At 43.2% G+C, this 21,943-nt stretch overlaps 1 protein-coding gene across 5 annotated transcripts in view; it reads left to right on the top strand.

Annotated features, from left to right (window-relative positions):
• The first annotated feature begins 13,716 nt into the window (after positions 1-13,716).
• The window catches only part of LOC125766168 (mucin-19-like), a 130,635-nt gene continuing 122,408 nt past the window's right edge, over positions 13,717-21,943 (top strand). For 2 of the 5 annotated variants that reach the window (XM_049431872.1, XM_049431900.1), the window contains exons 1-2: positions 13,718-14,031; positions 17,036-19,890. The gene's annotated coding sequence lies outside the window, so the exon portion shown is untranslated. Of the gene's footprint in view, positions 14,032-14,087; positions 14,538-15,527; positions 16,274-17,035; positions 19,891-21,943 lie in introns of those variants that run through there. The other 3 variants (XM_049431892.1, XM_049431941.1, XM_049431960.1) reach the window with 3 other exon arrangements.

Consider the following 21,943-nt stretch of genomic DNA (forward strand, 5'->3'; position numbering starts at 1 on the left):
GTTCCTGTACGATACTGGACAGGATGTGTGTTTTGCTTCTATTTTTTTTTTGTAGTCTTCCTATCTTCTTCAACTGTACCATGCATCACCAGCTGCCCGATTTCCGTCGCAAAATTCAATACCCCTAGAGAGATATTCGCTGGAACAAACGGGTGGGGGTGTGGAAAAAAAAGCTTTCACAATCTCAACCCATCTCCGCTTTTGCCCTCCTCCCACCTCTCCCCTCACACCCACTTTAACTGGACACGTTACCCTTTTCTTCTCCGGTTTTTTTTGTTCGAGTGCAAATAGGACCAGTACCGGTATGTCCACCGGTTCGAGGTCCTTCAAATGCAACAAAATTGTACGCGAACAAGAACGGGGCACGCAAAAGAAAGCAAAAAAAACACACACATAAGCTCCTTTTATACCGTATATAACAGTCCGTGGAATGGATCGTGCTGTGGAAAAAAAGGGATGCTTTGCACACCGTTTCGGTGTGCGCCCATGCAAACTCGCATGCAGGATATTGATGAAGAATTTGTAATTAAAAATATTGGAGCAACAACAAAAAAACACACAGAGCAAGCAAATCGACTGCTCGAGAATACGAAAACGAACACACGTACACACACAAACACATATATATGTATATCTAACTATACATATGTGTGAAACGTTTTTCCCCGGGGATCTACTAATGGAAGGACCTCCAAAAAGGAAAGGACTGCTCCATTAGTGGTTGGTAGTGGTAGGGTGATGCAAAAAAAAATGGAAAAACGGGACGAGATGTCCCGGAAATTTGCCTCTGCAAGATCTCGCATTGCTACCCTATTGCTTACCGATCCTATCCGGTCTTGAGGGGCCCTAGTTTTTCCAATTTCAATTAATCCCCGGGCCAGAAAAATTTGCAATCGATCGTACACAGCACTGAAATGGTTCGTGAGGTTCTATACCATTCTACAGCTCATCCCATCCCAACTGTTAGCAGAAAGCAATGGACATGTGGCTGGACGTTGTTTCGCATGTTTTGTTGTGCTCTTTTTTTTCCTAAACTTATTTTGCATCCTGTCATCAGTCTTCTGTGCAGACTGATACTCAACTTCCGGTTTCTGTGTCTATTGAAGCTGCACTGCTAGGAAGAAAAAAAGGACCCTGCGGCAAGGAGATGGTAAGAGCGTGAAAGGAACGTGCTCCAAAACCTCCCGAAGCGGAGATGACGTTTGGAATTACTTGTCAGAAAGAAAATGCCGGGCCTGGATGCTTTAATCGAATTCCGTATCGAAGTCCTTCCAATAGCTTCCCAATACCGAGGAATGGGGGAAGGTACTCAGGATGTCTAGGGATTGCTGGAAGCATCAGCACCAATGCAATGGAATTTGGATAATCATACAGTGTACCGTTTCTGGTTTAGTGTCCGAATGTTCAATCGTATCGTTCGGTACAACCAAGCACGGGAATGGGATATATCTAGTATGGTTAGGCACCGTGATTGGTGTACACATTTCTTTGAAAACTACAACACATCAAAGCATCTTATCACGGGTTAGAAAACTGTACGTGAACCATCTGTGCTTTGTATCAACAAGCTGAAGTCTTTTTGAATTGGATTATCTTTCAAGAGCTACTATTGGTGCGAGTGTACTCGAATACCTAATGGCAATTCTTCCTCCAATTTTAGAGATATACTTCAATATCAACATTTTTATTTTTATTGGAAAACAAGAACTTATTTTTAATAAGGACATTAAAGACATTGTCTATATGTCTAAGTTACAAGTATTCTAAAATTTAAGCATTTATTTGTCTAATTTTAAAATAGTACCTATTTTAATTATTATGAACAATGATGCTCGGCATCTAGTCTATATCATCAGTAGTAAGAACTTTCTCTTCTAAAGGTCTGCAAGCTGGAGACTCAAACCATCTTAATCTTCTATAGAATATCAGATATGTCCTTTATGTCTAAATCTGAGAATGTCTATGATGTCCTCAATTTATAGATTTAAGCATTGTTGAGGGTTGTGAGCCAATTCTTGTTGGTTCTAGTTCGGGAAATTACCTAGAGTTACTTAAGTACAACACAGACTCAAGCTACTGCAGGCATGCGACTCCATGTAGGCCCATATAAAATGGCCGTATCTTGCTGAAAATTTGATGCGTTTTAGCAAAATATCGCGAAAATAATTTCCTGTTACTGTAATGCTTTACTCCACAAACTATTCTTCAATGAATGAAAACATAAAAATCGACAAAAGAACAAAAGCATATGCACCTTAGGTCCACCTTCATTTTAATCGACACGGCGTTCAAAATTCTAAAAATAAATCCACACCAAAGTATTGCGTCCTGCATGAACGAACACAGTCGCAACCCGCGTACCGGAGCAGAGAGGATAATTTATTCCAAACGCTCGGAACCTACCAATAGCGATCGAGCTGCAGGACCAGGCGCGAACCGGACGACATCCTGCATTCGCACATGCACCGAGATACAGATTGGCCGAAGCGCAAAAACCTCGATTGCATTTGTTCTTTTCACATACTCGCAGTTGCCAGTTTTGCGTGTCCTTTAGGTGTCCCTTTTTTATGGTTTTTGCTCCGTTTTAGAGAAGAGTGAGGCTTTGCTAGTGTTTTCTTTTGTTTTTTTTTTGGACGTTGTTGCATGTTCGCCATGCATACACATCGGAAAATTCTTCCCGTTTTCAGCAAGGAGACGCCTAGCAATACGGGGGACAAAAAATATAGAAAAAAAATAATCAAAGCCGACTGCACCGAGAATCCTGAGACGCAGCACCGGAAGCAGCACACATTGCCGAACGTATCTTGCCGATCCACCAATCAAGTCACACGGGTGGAAGGAGTGGTTTTGCTCGCGATGACCATGTGTGCGATGCATGTGCACCGGATATTGCCCCAACTCCAATCGAACCACCACTGTCCACCCAGGAGGCCATTGCTACCAATCGTGTTGAGCGGATGTACCAGAACCTGACCAGAACGCACTTGCATTCTCCCTGCCACCCGTCACTGTTGGAGGGCCGGCGAGGGTGTTAAAAACAAACAGTCACCTCAACACATACACTTACGTGGATACGAGCAAACGAACCATGTTGGTTCATGCGGTGCATCCATTCAGGAAAGACTAAGCAACAACAAAAAAAACCCCCTACACGCTCACAAAAACGCCGAGTGCGCCCGATGGATTTGGCATTTCTGTTGACGTCGATGTCCCGGGATGCTATTGATGTCCACCAGTCTTTACTATTCCTTTTTTTTTGTATTTTGGGTGTGGGATGGATCGTGCTAGAGCAGTACCAGGCATGTGCACTATGAAGGTTTAGTGTTGCATGCATCCTCCCGATCGGAGGAATAATAAAAAAATACGCCCTCCCCAGGGTTGCTATAGCTCATACTCACCAAACCGAACCCATCGTGAGGCCTTGTTGTTGTGCCCGTTATATATCCGGGAATGGTACGGAACCTTTGACGTCGGTATACTAGACAACCGCTGTATCCTGCATGGACATGGTAAAGGTAGAAAAAGGGAATTGAATTGAAGAAACCAAGCAAAAAAAAAGGAAGCAAAATGAGCGCTATGTCCTGTGTACGATGTCCACACATGTTGGACAACTCACAGTGAGCTCTGTCAAACCTTACCGGCGGACATTTTTTCCTTATTTTTTTTAATATATCAATTTGTAATAACTATTCAAATTCCCAGGCCGTTCGTTATGAATAAAAAAAAATAAAAAAAAAACTATTGAAATTCGAACTATTGAATTTCTTCAACTATTCAATAGGCGAAGAATTAATTTAAAATTATTTGGCAATCAGCATGGTTGAAGTTATTTGAAGCTAAAGGTTTCAAGGACATCCGATGAGAATGTTACATGTCTACATCTCTACATCTTACGTCACTTATCTTGGAATTGAATTTTAAAAGTGATTTCTATTTGTTATGTGGGCAAAATATAGTTACAAATGTTTGAAGAAATATGATTCTCCTCAGAAACGAGCAAGCTCAACATAATGAGTTCCCCCTACGAGATATCTTCGTTCACCGGAAGAGATCGCTGAAGAATGGGTGAACCCTAAGGTTAACATACATTACCCCAACGGTAGATCCAGACGATCATCTTGCAAACAGCAACAGACAGTGTGAGAACACAGACTCACTCCTCTATCGGAAGAGACTGTCTGAGAATGCGGATGCATCTGAGGTAGCTGCGAACTCTCCCGAAACTTTGAGATCACTCCACAACGATAGAGAAAGACAGTTCAAAAAAGAAATCCAAACGAAAAACTCCAAAAACCACCGAGTTTTAAGAAGTAAAGGTTAGGTTTGACATTTACTAACTATCAGAATACCAAGAAAACAATATCCTCCAGCGGTTCTTAAACGCAAGGTGCTATAAAATGTAAAAATATTGTGGAATGTTTTCTTTTCTTTTTTTCTTTTTGCTTTTACATAAATAACATTGGATGCGTTGTACTGCCGTTAAAGTATCTGTAAAGCGTCTTTATAAGGGACATTTACAACGCTTTAAACCTTGATCGTTTGAGTTTTATAGCATCTCGAAGACGGGGAACGTATCCACCACCGATTAGTGAACGCATAATGAGGTCGTTTGCTTTATGACGCATCACGGTAATTCACCTGCGATGTGAGTGCGCAACGATTTACAACGCCCGCACGTTATTACGGGGGAATGTGACCTTCGTGCCCTGTCCCTTGTGGGCCCTGTCCCGGTGATGGGACAGCAGCCCAACACTAGAGAGAGTGTGAAACCGATTCCGATGGTACTTAAATTGATCACTCTTCCTAGTCCCATACCAATACAGACATTTCATTTATTTTCGTATAATTGGTACACGATGCCTAATTGCTGTGCTATATTATCGGATCGTTGCTTGTCGATCGTTTTTTTTTACAATCGAAAGGTCAGGCCGTTTAACGGTGAAGCGATCCCGCTGTACTAAGGGCGTGAGACAAGGAAACGCACATTTTTAACGCATTTATTAGTGAATTGTTTACCAAACGAGAGTTTATGGTGCGATTTCGACTTTTGCAAATCAAGTTTGCATCTCGCCCTTGGTAAGATTTGTATCATGTTTTGTACGACCTTACCTTTGCTCATATTAAAATTCCATTCCATCCTATATATGGTACAGAAATTTCCATTGTGTTTCCATTTGTGTTGTCTTATTTTCTATTTGCTTTGCAGCATTTGTTTCTTTTTTGTTTGCTTGTATGCTTTTTATCTCCATTTCTTTTTTTTTCTACCCCGTTACGGTTGCACTTTTCCTTTACTGATCCTGATGCGGATTTACGGGAAGAAGAAAGAAGAAGTACGGGAGAGAATGTGCGGGTGCAAAAAGGGTTTACACGGTTCGCGTCCCTGTCCAGGCGTAGGATTAGAAAATCAACGGACGATAGCATGAAAGGACACAACGTCAACAAACGGCTAGCAACGACTCACAGCGAAAAAAAAGCCCAGAAACAACAAATAAAACAAACACACCAGCAAGGAACAACAACAAAAAAAAAACAGCATAAACGCGTTCGCAACAGCACATAGACAACCGAACAGCCGAAGCCCTGTTACATGCGCAACCCGGCGGTTGGAACATATCGTTTATTTTCTTTACGTTACATTACGAGCGATTTTTTTTCCTCGTGTGTGCTGATGCTACTGCTTGTTTGCAGCAGCATCTTTCCATTCAACCGAGTATGAGACAGAAGCGAGGAAACCTTTCCAGGGATGGAGTTTTTCCCCATTTTCCTTACCCTCCCGCATTAACGCCCGTACCGCAAACGCCCTCCGCGATATGGCAGATGGAAGGAAGAAGGAAGGGGGGGGGGGGGGGGAGAGTACAGCCGGGAAAGGGTAAACTCAAAATCAATCGAAATGCAACGATCCTGAAGCCGGCGCTCAGTCGAAACGATTCGAGTGGCCGTCAGATTCGGTGAATTTAGTAACATCGTGCACTAAATACAGTGCGTGCCAAAATTTTGTTTTCGTATTTATATTATTTTTGGTTTATCAGGACATTTATTTGCAATTTTGTGTCAGGTTAAAATTGTTTTTTGGTCGATCATACAACTAATATTGTGATGATATGTTCCTTTTTTTCTCGCTCTCTATTGAGACAAACTTGCAACTTGGGTTTAAAATCTTGCAACTTTATTTAAAAACTTACATTTTTTTTATATAGTTGTTAAGATTGTAATGGCTTTGTTGAGGAAATTATTTTCAAAAACGATTTCTGTAAATCAATTTTCTATATTTACTTACTTATCAGGTGCTACAACCGCTTCGTGGTCTTGGCCTACTGTAGAATCCTTCAATTCTCTCTAGCTCTGAGTCCTCTCCCAATCCAATATACCCTCTTTTCCTGGTGGACCCATCAACGCTATCACTTAAACTCAGTTTTGGAACTACCACGCCTCCCCTGTCCATGTGGGCGACCTAGAAAAACTTTGCGGGTCAGGTCGTCCGGTGTCAATCGCAAGACATGACCAGCCCATCGGTGTCTGGCGAGTCTAAATCGCTATGAGTTCTTGGTACAACTCTGTTTTGGACAAAGTCCATGTCTCAGAAGCGTATCTGAGGGCAAGAACTCTAGAGACTCTATATGATCTCAATTTCAATCTTCAGGATAGGTGTTTTTAGTGGAAAACATTTCACCAGAAATCAGAATTTGTTATCAGGGTTTTTGTCTCGTTAATCTCCAAGTCCCGAGGTTTTTAATTGCCTGCTTGAACCTTTGATAAGTATCCGTTACATAGGAGAGCCGTAAACCAATGAGGTCTATGTCATCAGTGTATGGCAGGATCTGTATTGCCTTATAGAAGATGGTCTTCGAAATTACCACCTCTGAGTCGTGGATGGTTCTCTCTAGCGATAGGTTGAAGAGTAGACAAGCTAACCCAACTCCTTGGGGCAGTGACGTATACCAAGACCAAGAGTATACTTGACCGGGATTAAAAATCTCGCCTCATTGCGTTGTACAGTTTTACACTGGCCATGCTATTATATGCGGCGTTGAAATCCTTGAAGAGATGGAAGAAGTAAAGCTGTTGTTGCGCCATCTTCTCCAAGATCTGCCGCATTGAAATGAATAAATTATTTTCTCAAAACTTTGCAATTGAGTTTATATAAACAGATTCGATTCCTTCTGGCTTATCTTCATGTCTTGATTAGTGACGAAATCATCAAGCCAAAAAACTTTGGTAATTTTTTATTTTTCCTTTAGCACGGTCGTTTACAAAAAAAAAACTTCAGTGGCAGCAAACATTTTACGACGCACTGTAAATTAATGAAGAAGAAATTTGCTCCGTGTGGCAACCGAATTCATTCTACAAAAAAAAAACACCCGTAAGAAAAATGAATGAAATGTGCAAAGTTGGGGTGTTGGGGGGGTTAATTTTTTTTTATCTAATGCTGCCGCTTCACTAGTTTGTGCATCCCTATTTTTCTTACCACGGTTGCCTTCGAATCCCTTCCTACATACATGAAAAACAAAAATTCTTTCGCTTACCACACACATCACAATGTATTCGCATTTGGTTGTGTGGATATATATGAAGGAGAAGTAAAACCTAAAAAATAAAAAAATAAAAACTAACCTAAAAACAAACTGCATTTTTGGCCACACACCGGCGGGGCGGGAAAAAGTGTGCGAGAAAAGGGTGCCCCTGGAAAAGAAAAACCCCCCCAGAACCAGAGCGAGAACGCCGAACTGTGTGTGTGTGTGTTTTTTTTTGCAATTGGCAACAGTGACAGGATCGACGTACCTAGAGAGCCTCTGGTCAGTTTGAACGTTTTGACGTGTTTTTTTTTCTTCTTCTTCTCTAGCCTCCTGTTTCTCTCACTTACTCTCGTTCTATCTCTTTCTCAGGACGATTCCTCTGGGTAGGGGGTTTAATTCATTTCGGTTTATCTAGCGGGAATTCGATGTGTGGGCTCACTTTGTTCACCGTCTTTTGTATGCGCGTATGTACGGGGAATCGAACGTTCGTACCAAAAAGGGACGGGTTTTTTGGTTGGCCCTTCGGGTCGTCGAGTAGGCGTTGTGCATTCCGATGCACCGATTGCGATTGCGGGCGGGACGATGTTGTTGGGATGAACAAGGATGCAGTGCAGACCAACGCCGAAACCGTTTGCCGAGTCCGATCCGATTGAAATGCAACGAGTTTGGAGGGTTGGTGGGTAGTGGAAGGAAGGATACGTATGCTAAGGGAAAAGGGCTCATGCGTGGGCACCCATTTTACTAGTGGGAAAATCTAGCAAAAGCAACGTCACGTTGTGTCCTTTTTGGGCCAACGCAATCACAGCCTCGAGTTTGCTTCTAGTCCATCTCGCTCTAGAGAAAATATTGCCTAATCCCAAACGCACATATAAGATTAAGTCAAAAATATTGATTATATTAAAAGCATTATGTTTTATGCACTGAGAAAACAATAAAAACTGCATCTTAAGTAAATTACTATCAAAATTACATTTACTTCACGATGGCTAGTGGTCGCCATCATTGCGACAATCGCTCGCACAATGAAAGATGGTTGAACCATAAAAAAGTGAGAAAAAAGAAACGTTTACCGTCCCTGTTATTAATAAAGTAAAGCAATCTGTTACATTAATTCACTTCCCTACCCAAGTGGAGATTTATAAAAGAAAAATTTTCCTTTCGCTTCTAATCCTAACCTCATTCCCATTCCTTTCGAAACGAAACGTGATGTGTTGAGATGGAAAATGGCACTACAGTTAATTACAATGCAAAAGATTATTTATGGATTTTATGGCACTTTATGGGAAGTCGTGAAATTTTACATTTAAGACTTGAAGAAATCAAAACAAACGATACAGATGGCGTTAGAAGGTGGTTTTTTTGGGGGCAGGGAGGAAATAAAAGGAAACATTACATCCATGTATTTAGTTTAAGATTTTTTGCTTTGTTTGTTTGTTCACCTCTTTTCGTCAGCTTCCGTGGAGAATGTTTCCCTTATTCTCTTAATTTTCTTTCACGAAAGCATGTGATACATCTTGCTTAACTTTTTCGCTTCCTTCGCCACGATATTATTCCCTCCCCGAGGTTTCCACTCTCATCGCACAGAGCCGAGTGCATTAGCAAACTGCAACTGGCAGCGTTGATGAACGCAGGAGGAACTCCCGCTTTCCTTAATTCCCTTTTCTTTTTTTTTTTGCTTAAACCCAAATGCCAATGCTCATCCATCATTTTGGATCTGCAAAACCCGGTCCTGTACCGATCGCACCAACAAAAGCAACACCTTTTTTTCCCGGAAGCTTGCACCATAAATGCAGGCAACGACAGTGTAAGGAAAATGGTCAAACAACAGCAACAAATAAGCATGGCTAAAACTTCCCTCTTACCCTTAAAAACCAAAAAAAGAAGAAGATGAACCTAATCGTTGATCGTTTGACGGGGAAGGGCAACGGGGGTGGCTATCTTTACATTTTCCTTCCGCCCGTGGGGTGACGCATGAGGGACGGGAAAGCAATCGGGAAGCCGAAGTTGGGTGCGTCTGTGTGTGAGTAACCGTATTTTTTTTGCTGTTGTTGTCGCTTAAGCTCAGGCCAAGGTTCATTTGTCAGCGTCAAAAAGTGATGCAACTAAACGGCCTGCTTCTGTTTGCCGGGAGGTGGGACGGAAAAACGGGTTTGGTAAAATAATAATAATAAAAAAAATCAGCTAAAAACTACGATTTTAGTTCCGTCACCGAAAGTCCTTACCGATCTTTCCCGCACGTCAGTTTTCAGCTGCTGCTCCCGACTAAACCTTCCTTCATCTTTCATTGTTTTGTGCTGGTGCCGTGACCAGGATCCTTACGTCTTCTCACCGCATCGGGCTGACTGCAACTCGATCCGTTCATACTACGGGTCATTATAGTTTTGTTGCATTTTTTTCGCTTCTCCAACCGTCTCCTCCCCTCCCTCGACAAACCCCCCCCCTTCCCCCGCAAACCATGCAAGAAGAAAAGGAGAATGAAAAGTGACAAATGAACGCGCGTTTTTGTTGCCGTTGTTGTTGCTTGATGTTGGGTACGGTTGATCCGCATGGCCGCGTTATGGGGAGCAGCAAGGACACGTGCGGGAGTTGCGAAAGTGGGTGTGAAAAAAAGGGATCAGTGGAGGCTGCCAAAATGCATAGCCATCCATCTTCTGGCTGGCTACCGCTTCTCACGTTCGCTCGTTTCTTCCAGCCTGCGATGGCCTTTAAAAACCATCAATCCACATTCGATGCGAAAGGGGTTTTTGGAAGGGTTGGAAGCAAACAACAACAAAAAATGGGATAAAAGTAAAGTAGCAAGTGCACTACGACAACGCTGGGAACGAGTAAAAAAGGGGAAGGAAAGGCGGGGAGATGGAAAGTGCCGTTAGTCGTGGAAAATCCTAAACAATCTCATCATCATCGTCAAGCAAGCGGCATGTAGCATGCATTTTGCACCGAGAAAAAGCCCAAAAAATGGATGGCAGACGGTACGAAAGATGGGGAAAATGGGGAAAGTATGCACACGTACATAACACGCAGACACACAGTGAGCTGCGCGTCATTGCGATGCATTAGCAGAATTCATCATCATCACCATCATCCACGATCTTGGAGGCAGTTGTGTAGGAAACTCTTACACCGCAGTGAGAAAGGAAGCAAAGGAGGAGGGGGGTATACTTTTCGCCTCGGCTAGTAGATACAGTTTCCGAGTGTGTGTGTGTGTATGGGTGTGTTAGTTAGGGTTCCGTTCTCGTGTAGTTTTCTTACTCCCGGGTTGATTCATTTCACGCCCATAGTTAAACGTCATTTATCAAAAACTGCACGGTGCCTCTTCTCGTTACATTTTGGCATCCGTAAGATCAAGCCGCCATTTTTTTTTTGCTTTTTTTTGTTTCATTATCTCACGTCCCCCTAGAGATGTCCGATCTACAGTAAAATAAGGGGATAAATCTCACGTTACATCCTTCCAAATGGTGGTCCGTTATGAGTTGATGTGGGTGTAATGTTGGGTTGTAATGAAAATTAGGATAAAATGTATCTTTTACTTTTGAGTACTGATCTCTTTTGGATAAATCTCACAACAAGGTACTCAAAGGAATCTTCATGAAATTAGATTTAATTCAATAAATATTAGAATTTCAATTTAGTTATTTCCAAGTTTGTCTCCGTTTACAAATATTTAATCCTAATCCTACAATTATCATTACGGTAACATAGAAATGTTTGCAAAGGGAAATGATCCGAAAGGGAGAGCTGAGAAATGCAAGAGATGGAAAGCTAAACGAGAGGAGATTTTAAATGGACTTGGAAGTCTGACAAAGGATAAGCGAAAAGAACTCCCAGCCACAATTAATCGGCGCAGACATAACAACAGAGAGTCGAACGAGTCAACTATGGAGTGAAGACGCTCCACAGACATTTCAATTTGTTGGAGAATTTTTTTTTCTGTGTTACAATATCCATCTCTTAGACATTCATATAACATTTTGCTAGAGATCCTAACCTCAAAATATGAAGGCTCTCAAACATATTGTATAACTCGCATACAATTACTGCAGGGACTCCATACAAGAGGTGTGTATTTAATGATCGCGCATCTCGTGAGTAAGTCGCAAGGATTCCAAAATCTCGCCTGTAACCGTCACATAAGAGTTTTAAATGCTATAAATGCTATAAAATAATGTCCTAACGTGCTTAACGTGTGGGACGAAAAGAAAAGTACCAGAGACCCTGAATTAAAGTTTTTCTTAGATGTTGAAACAACTCAATGAAGAAATGGGAGCTACCGAGCTTTAATAGACGATCAAAAGTCGAGTTTTTTTTTAATTCTAAAAAGGTCCAATAATTGTTGTTAAACTATTATATTTTTTGAGGGTGTTTGATTTATGCAAGAGCTATCACATTCGCTAGCTATTGCTCAATTATTTTTATATTCGGTGTATCACAGAATTACTATCGCAATCATCCCTAAGAAGCATTGCTAAACGTGTTAATTCCGTCTGAGGTGACAATTTTATCTTAAAAACCAATCAAAATTCATAAGAGTTAACAAGATAAAATCGATTTTATTATAAACGCTAGTGGGAGTTAAAGAATTTCGATGCAATTCTTCTCAAGTAATCGGCGCCATTGCGACATGGTGCTAGTTGTGTAACTGTCAAATTTGACAGCAATCAGTAGGATGCTCATTTTTAACGAACTCAGTTAGTTTGAAGTTCGATAAATGTAATATTGGTGCAAAACTAATGTTTAAGCTACATGCGAGTTAATCCCTTTCACGGTAGATAACCTTTCAAACATCCTCACGAGCTTACACATGATCCGTTACGAACCGTAGGCGTGCGAACACTGTTAGCTTATCGGTCTTCTGCGATCTGGACAATGCACCAGACAGGACACAGCAACGATTCTAACGATTCCTCGCACTCCGCTGCTCTAATTGGCGACCCGTTTCCCGACCCCGCGCACAAACAGTTTCCAGCGCGTAACGTGTAACGCGGCATCAACGCCGGAAACGGCAAAAAAAACCCCTATAGAAAAGGGTGAGAAAAGAAAACAAAATAAACCCTCCCCCCCTGTCCACCCTCTTCTTTCACCATCCGCTTCTATCCACCACACTGCTTCCTCGTCGTAAAGCGTACCGCGTTTGTACCAGCGTGCTTTTGGGTTTGCTTTTTGGTTCACCCTGCTCTTTCCTTCTCATTTGCGTGCTTTTTCTCCTTGTTAGCCCCCACCCCCCGTCACGTTTTCATCCCTAAATAAAGGCGAGCTTTTGCGGTGGACGGGAAAAACCCGCTGGGCCCCACCGTCGGTACATTGTGCGCGAACGAGCAAGCAACATACGGTTCCCGGTTGTGGATCCTGGTGCGCTCGCGGGGTGGCGGGGAAGCGGTGAAAGACCGTGAAACAACCCCAAACTGACCAGCGAAACCGTGTGCGAAAGGGTGCGCGTACACGCAACCGTGTGCGTGAGCAAGAGCGGGCCAGCAGGTGACTTCGTTCACCGACAGAATAGATGCAAAAATACGATTCGTGTGCGTGTACGACGACCGATTGCCGGTAGTGGGGATATCGGGTCACTCACGACCCGAAACGGAAAAAAGCTTTCGTGCGAAAGAGGGGAAAACTCGCCCGCGTCTCGCTGAGTGATCTCATAAAAAAACGGTTTTAGAGAGAGAGAGAGAGCAAAAACCCAAAACCTTCCACTCACTCTCGCACTCGCACGCACACACACACACATCATACGCGGCGCGTTCGTGTAATGCAGCGGTGAGTTACCGCATGCGAATGCGCGTTCGCATTTTTGCACTCTTTCTATCGTTTTGCTTTCAGCGTTTATGGAAGAGATGAAAAAAAAATACAAAATGCAAGATGCGATTTCTTTCTCCCTCTCTCTCACTCTCGTGATTCCATTCTCACTCACGCTCGGTAAAACGCTGCGTAACCGGAGCGCATCTCGTCATCTCCACAATGTTTCTCCCTCTTTTCGCACACACCCCTTTACACCTTTCCTGCACGTGGATCTTCTACGCTGAAACGCGCTCCGCATCCAGATCGCTACCCCACTCCCCTTCCCCCCCCCACCACCCTCTCTAATGTGCATTCCGTTCTAAAGAGACCACAAATACCGTGTGCGCGCAAATCTACCGCTTCGTGCGAGTATGAGTGCACCGATACGCAGTGTTACCACGCGCGCCGCACGCCCTATGTGTGTATGTGTGCTTCACGGGGTGTTTTTTTGTTGTTGTTGTTGCTGCTGTTGTTGCTTTTTGTTGTGCCTTCTCTTCGCTCTTCGCCGTACGTTTTGGTGGTGGTTGTTGTTGTTGTTGCTGTTGCATGTTCTCTTTGCCTTTTTTGTTCGCGCTTTGCTGCGCGCTGCGGTTGCGTCTCGCACACAGCACACCGGGGGGATCAGTACGGCAGCAACGCCAACGGAAAGAACAGTCACAATAGAAACGCCACCAGCAGCGGACGCGCCACACACGCATTCTCCATTATAGTCTGGGCCAGTTGCGAACAAACAGGCTAACAAAACGTACGTACGGTTTCGGGCTGCAGACCCGAACACTTCCTGTCTGTCAAATATCGTTATTTGTTGTGCTGTGCAGTTGTGTTGCAGTTTTTAATTTAACGCGTTTTTTTTTCTGTGTGTGTGTGTGTGTGTGTGTGTGTGTTTAATTTTTTAATATTAGAAAAAAATAATAATTACACATATCCTGCGTGCGTGATACACACACTTACACATACTTACAAAACACACGCGCGTAGTGACATGATCTCTGGAGAGTGGTCAAGAAAGTGAATCAGTACACCGTTCGAACACCGTTTCCACAAACTTTAGTTACCATCCGACTTCGATCGCATCAAAGTCATCGAGCGCGCGGCGAGAGCATCCCCAACGCAATAGCAGGAATAGTGCACAAGTGTTTGACATCTATCAAACAACAAAACAAATGAGAAAAAAACGGAACCGACACCGCGCATACAGAAATCCAACCGAAAAGAAACCTGTTTTCTAAAAGAGACGTACCTTTTTGCAAGGTGCTTGATTTTGCAGTGCCCAGGAAGGCGGGGGGGAGGAGTGTATTAAAGCATTGAAAGAAAATGCGTGTAATAATGCATGTCACTATCGAGTTCTAATTCTTTGTGCGTGTAATTAATTTTTTTTTGATTTTCTCAACATTTTTTTTATTTGCATTTTATATCCCTGTGTGTGCTTGTGTTTGTGTATTGTGAAAGGATAAACCTGGAAACAAATGGACCGGAAAATTTTTCAATCAAACACACTTCAAACTACCAACGGTCAGAGCAGAAGCCCGAGAAAACAAAAAAAAATCACACGCATTCACAATCAGAATAATGTGCTTTTTTTAATAACTTTTTTTTTAAATTGAATTTCTACGTGGCTGTGCTGCATGTGTGCTATTCGATCAAATGCAACCAAGTGACATGCGGTGTGCGTGTGTGTGTTTATGTGTGTTCCCGCGTTACCCCTGTAATGTCACACGTTCTTCGAAAGGCGCCGGAACTATCTTTCTATTTCCAACGGTGCATGGGATTAAAACCGCGAATTGCTAAAGATGTAATGCTGCACGTGAAAAGAAAATTATTTTTTTTTCCAAATTTCCGGTGGCATTTTTCACGCGTTGTTGCTGTTCTGCATTTTTCAATTTTTGGAAGATTATGTTGCATTTATTTTCGTTCATTTTTATTTCAAATATTTTCATGTGAAAACAAAAAAATCCATGTAAAAAAACGTTTCTGCATTTGTATGTTTTATTTATTACAATTCTTAAAATTTTGACATAATTACTGAAGGCAGTATTAATTAAATATAAAAAAATAAAAATATATTTTTTTAATTTTTTAATTTAAGTTTTATGATTTTTAAAATGAATTTTTTAAAATTATTATTCAATTCTGACATCTGTCACTTTACTTTCGGGCGATTGTAATTTAATTGTGCTTACATAGCTTATCGGCCCTTCACTTGCTTTTTCTAGCAAATTTTTGCGTAAATGTGACCTGTATGTGTGTTTGTGTACGTGTGTTGTGTGTGTATCGGTTAGGAACAGTTGCTGATCGGGGCACAGGTGAAATCCACCCTCAATAAACGATTAATGCGAATACCACCGTACAATCAACCGAATCACCGTTTTCCAGGACCTTTTCCTTTCTGCAACCAAATTCAACAGGACCACAATGCTTTCGAACGATCGCAAACGTTAAAACTGGCTGCCGGGGTTGCCCTGTGGAACGTGCTTGCAAGATGCGGCTTCTTGTTTCAAAGGCATCGATCGTCAGAAGTGTGCCGTACGCAGCACAAATTCTTAAAAGCATGATGGTCAATTTTTTGTTACATCGTTTTATATGGCGTGTGTGTCTGTATTTCCCAGAAAGCAACGGGTTCACGAGTGTTAACGTTTTACTAGAAATAGTGGAAAGCACGGTTCAATTATTTTCCAGAATTCTGGAGTATTTTATTTTTTTCAAAAATAAATTTACGACAGAGACCGTTAGTGTGTAAATTTATTTTCCCACAAAATTTGTGTTTTTTTTTCAATTTTACATTTATAACGTACGCAGAAATTTCCTTTTTTTGTTGCAAGTGTCCTACTTCGTTTCTAACCCCCCGCTGCTCATTATTGTACGAGCGATCTCGCGAAAGCCTGCCGTGCGTGTGTCTAAACGGCGAAAGTGAAACAAACTTTTTATTCGTGTGTGGAGTACAAAAATGCACCTTTTTGAAAAAAAAAACTATTTTTGCTCCAAAAAAGGTTAAGCGAGATAATCTAAAGTTGCGTTATAATATTTAGCAAACCTTTCTTTAATGCGAACCCCATTTCTGTCAAGCCAAACAGCGCAACGTGAATCAAACAAATGATACAGCCGTTGCCACCAAATTTTAGTCCTAAGTCACAAATTTTTGTCTCGTAGGCACCTATTATTGACAGTGCTCATCAAATTTTGTCTGTAAAGCATCAATTTTTGACAGAGCGCATCAATTTTTGCCAGTGCCCACCAATTTTTGACTAGAACGCACCAATTTTTGACTTTAAGTCATCAATTTTTGTCACATGACAACTAGTTTGCCTCATTACTTGGTTTATAGTTAGCGTGTTGAAAGCTTGAAAACAAGAATCATGATGATGCATGTACGATTGAACGAGAAAAACAGAACAGAAAATTGTTTATTTTTAAGATAATTATTTCGTAAATTTTAACGCAATTTCACTGTTACAAATCAACAGTCCTTAATTGTCCGGTAAGACAGTGAATTGATCTTGTTTTTAGTTCGTGTCAAAAATACGTGCTTAAGAGACAAAAATATGTGACTTAGAGTCAAAAATTGGTGCGTTCTAGTCAAAAATTGGTGGGCACTGGCAAAAATTGATGCGCTCTGTCAAAAATTGATGCTTTACGGAAAAAATTTGATGAGCACTGTCAAAAATTCGTGACTTACGGCCAAAATTTGGTGGCAACGGCTGTAATGTTTTAATTATTTTCTTTTTTTTTTGTTTTTTTCCCTTTTTCCACAGGATAACAGTTTCGAGTCCCGTGCGTGATTTTTCAACAATTTTACAACCGACAGGATACATATATACATATTATCTATATATATATCTATATAGAAATAGCACAGTGGAAACAGTTTACTCATCCATCGTTACTATGCGTTACGCGTGTGCTGCACTGGCAGAGAAGATAGAATGATCACACAATTAACAAAAACCAACGCATAATTAAACGCAAGATAACACACACAGGTGTGTGAAAGAACGAGCGAGAACGAGCAAGCGAGAGCGAGCGAGTGTGTGTGAGAGAGCGGTGCATCAAGCAAACAGCCTTCGATCGAGTATCAATCAAAGTCGTCCTCACCCACCCCCGGCGAACACAGATACAAACGCACTTTTCTTACTCGCTGACTCACACGCGTACAATATCTGCTTTCGCGAGAGAGAGAGAAAAAATAAACGTAACACACGGGTGTGTAGTAACGCACCGAAGGATCGAACAGCAGGACACTTGCCTATTTGGACGATCTTGATCTGCTGCGTGTGCCATTCAGTGTACGGTGTGTACTTGTTACTAAGCGAAGTGTGTTGTGTGCGTGTCATTTTTTTTTTTGGGTGGGGAATTTGATGTGGTCCCACAATCTGGATCAGCGCCCGAGAAGCGATCGTAAGAGTTAGAGGAAGGGGTGGGGTGTGTTGGAAAGGAAAACACTAAACCAGCAGCAAGAGGATACGGCCGGCGGATGATTGAAAATGGTAGCCACCGTCCACAGCAACGTTTGGCCGAGATCATCGTGTAAGCAAGTGTTTCCTTCGGGGTAGCAGCAGCACCGGGAAGGGAGTTGTGTAGACACGCGTAACGCATCGCGTTAAACAGCATTGGAAGCGTGTTCCCCCCACACACAACCAAACAGCGGTCCACATCAAACTGTGCAAGTGTGTACGTGGGTGTGTGTGTGTGTGCGTGATTTTTGTTTTTCTTCCTTTATTCCGGTGGGATCAAACAAACAACGGGAGAAAAGATAGTTTTGAACAAAAAAAAAAAACGGAAGGAGAAAGAGAGATAGACAGAGATAGGTGCAAAACAATTCTAACCGGACACAACCGGGTGTCCCATGCGCGCGCGCCCCCGCGCGTGTGTGTGTGTGTGTGCGAGTCGGGTTTCGGAAGTAGTCAACGCCGAGCCGCCAGATTCGGATGAGCCGATGAGCCCCCCCTCCCCCGGGTACCGATCTGGCGGGATCACTCGTGGCAGCGCAGGGGTTGTACAATCTGTGGACCAATAATACTCCTACTTCTACACACCAGCATCAATCGAACAACCACTAGCGGACGTACATCAATCACTCATCTCACTCCCAGCCCCAGCCTACAGTGTTAGTGCAGCAGCAGCAGCAGCCTTCTCAAACATCTAAACAGGAAAAGGATATACCACACACATACACACACTCCCACCCCCCGCCTAGCAGGCAACGAAGCAGATCGATCGACGTCGCGTACCCCATTCGTTCAGGAAATCTTCGACAACATCACGCTCCGAAGACGCAGGAGTTCGCCGAGGAGAAGTTAAACAAAAACATTCAAGTGTAAGTGCGCGTGTGTGTCCTCTGTGTGTAATTATTGGCATACAACCACAAAAGTGGATCCAGGCCTTTATCATCCAGCATCCGTGGACCCGGGAGTGTGATCAGTCGGATATTCCATCTTCAATCAAAAACCGAAAATCCTTGGAACGCTCAACATTTTTTTTTCACTTCAAGGCTGCCTCTTGGTGTTGGTGACCACAAGTTAAAGGACACGGCCAACTGCGTGCGTGTGTGTGCGGCTGTACGTGTACATGTGCATCTGTGTGTGTGTGTGTTTACATCGATTTCCTTTCTAAAAGGGAAAGGGGGTGGGGGGGGGCTAACACCCTTGTGCGTCTAAGGGATATAAGCCCCAGCAACCATATCCCGAGTGGCTTACTCCTCTATAGAAACTGGGACCTCTCTGTGGTGTTGCGACTCCTCCACACTATACGTCGTTCAACGCACTCACACACACACACACACACCCGAAAAGAGACTCCACAATCAACCGAAGCATCCATCCCCTTCGTCTTATCCTATCTGTTTAGAGGATAGCCAAGAAGTATACCACGTGTCATCTGTCATTTTCAGCTGAAAACGACACAACCGAGGGGTGTGTGTGTGTGCGCGCACGCTCGCCATTTTGATCATTGCCTCCTAAGTGTGCCACCCCGCGGTGGGTGTGCTTGTGTGTTTCAAAGTGTGTGTGTGTGTGTGTTTCACTTCATCCGGTTCCGGCGCGCCATTGTTTCCTCGCTCCTGGGGTAGTAGGTAGTAGCGCGGCCATCCTCAACGCCCAACATCCTTCAGCTGTGATCTTCAGCGGCCCACCACAACATCCCCACACATACATACACACACACACGCGCGCGCGCGCGTACAAAAAAGGGAATACATACCAACCATCATACGGAGTGGTGTGCGGTTGTGTGTGCACTTGCCCCAGTCCTGGTCAGTCCGGTGTGTGTGCCCGCGTGATTTCGATCCTATATTTCTAATCGCGTCTTGTGTGGTGCGTGTCCCCGTGTTTGCGTGTGCGTACGTACCGTCGTGCGTGCTTTTTGGGTGTGTGTGTGTGCGCGCGCGAGTTTTTTTTTCTTGGGTTTGTTTGGAGCGCGGAGTGTTGCAAACGTGCGTTTGTTCCTGCGCTCACCGCCCCACGTTCGACTTATCCATCCCACCATACCCGACCGATCGACCATCAAGCCGCGCACTCTACTGTACGGGGTCCGGCTTTGCCCACAATCAACCGAACGTTATATATGGAGTGCTGGACGGGTAACGCCCGCTTGGCGAAATTTTTCGATTAAGGTAAGTGAACACTAATTTTCCACAAAATAATGAAAACATTAAGAAAAACATGTCCACATGGGTGAGAAAAGAAAAACAAAATTCATCAACAACAACAAAAAAACACAACAATTCCAAACAAAGCTTCCTATGTTACAATTTTTATTCAAAAACGAATAAATTTGCGTAGACACTGCGCGAAACACTAATGCGTGAAATAAGCCCACGGATAATCCGTTCATTTGGGATAGATAGTAGACAGTTACTATTAGACGTAACGCTCTGATAGCGTTACGCACGTTATATTTTGTTTGGTTTTAAGTAGCTCATCTTCACGTAAAGGAGGGAAAGATTAATTTTCTATAAGTTCTAAAACTGGTGCAGAAATTTGTAGCAAAAAGCTTTGCTAAGTATGAAATATTTTACTTATTTCAATTTTTGTTAATCTTGCAACCTTAATTTATTGGGAGAGATCTAGTTTCCTTCACTTTATTTCGTGTGAAAAGTCAAGGAATTTCCTCCAGATACGACTTTTTCCATTTTCTGAGTTACGGTGACATCCTCTGCGGGGGGGTCCATTGGTTGTTGGGACACAACACCAAAAGCAGGATTTGGGGATGCGTTTATCCTCTCGACACAGGACACACACACACGTATATAACAAAACAACCAACAGACAACCTTTGCTCCTGTCATTTAACTATTTAGGATCTCTCTCTCTCTCTCTTTCTCTCACTGTCGCATCCACAGTTAGTGGGCGCAATACCCTTACACTCCCTTTCCGACGGCAGCTGGGAACACAAGGACTAAGAGTCCAGCCAATTTCGGAAGGATAAGTTTTCCACCAGGCGTGTGTGTATGTGTGTGAGCGGTGGTGAATTGTTGCGGGGAAATGATTTCCTTCGGCTGTCGGTTGATCGAAGAGATGGACGCAACGTTTTGAAATTGCGTGCCGAGCTCTTACACTTGTTCGCACAGATCCTAGCCGTAAGGTGATCGTGGACTCTCACCGTTGGTAGGGTGGCTACCACCACGCGGCTACTGTGTATGGATGTGTTGTTGCATGTCCCGTCCCGTTGATGTACGTGTGCGTTGTACGTGTGTTGTCGATGGAAAATCTATGGAGGCGTGGCTAAAAACGCGGGTACCCCTTTTTATAAAGTGCCCACCATCCACAGCCCACCCTCTCGATGGCTTGCTTTGATATGGGGTGGGCCGCCATTTTTCTTCCTCTGTCTCCTTCACCACCTGTCTCGCTCGCACCGTCGGGGAGTATATAGGTGCAACCCTGATGCCCTTTTTTTTAGTGTGTGTGTTTGTGGACGGTCTCATTCACCCTTACGCCGGGTATGTGTGTGTGTGTGTTGATTTGGTTGCAGTTTTTCTTTCCCATCGTGTGCTCCCTTTAGATTCAACCCTCGTAAACCACCCTCCCATTGCATCCCTTATCTCCATGCCCTTCTTCGTGCTCATCATTAAGGGTTTTTCGTGCGCTACTCTGCTGGAGACTCACAGACACACATACACACACACCAATCCTTGTGAACGTTGGAGGTTAAGTGTCCTTCATTTTTCTTCCCCTTACCCCATCCGTTTTGATAGTGGAGTTTTTCACTGCACTTCACCAAAAGTATCCACTATGGTGCGTTTCCCAAAATGGAGCCCTGTTTTTCCCGCTCTTCACCCCGCATAATGGAACGTTTTCCAAGAAAAGCGAGATGGAACATTTTAATCCTGTTTCCCCTTTTTCGCACAATCTCTCTATCAAATCGAACGTTTCGTTCGCTTTCGTGTTCCGACTACTTCAGGGCGATTCCCTTTGCCCTTTCCCCTAGCTGATGCACTCACCTTGCACTAGACTAAGCTAACTTTGCGATAGGGAACTGAGCGGGTGGCTAGTAGTGACGCACCGCTCCAGGGAAGTGCTCCACTGCATGATGGTAGTAGTGTGAGTCCTTACCCTTCGGGAGGGGTCCACAGTAAATGGTCGCAGCGGTGGCAGTCAGTGTAGACGGTGCGATGTGCACACCAACAAACCGAGGGCACTTCCACAGCTTTCTGGACCTAACATCAG

This window comes from Anopheles funestus, chromosome X, assembly GCF_943734845.2.
Source record: "Anopheles funestus chromosome X, idAnoFuneDA-416_04, whole genome shotgun sequence".
NCBI lineage: Eukaryota > Metazoa > Arthropoda > Insecta > Diptera > Culicidae > Anopheles > Anopheles funestus.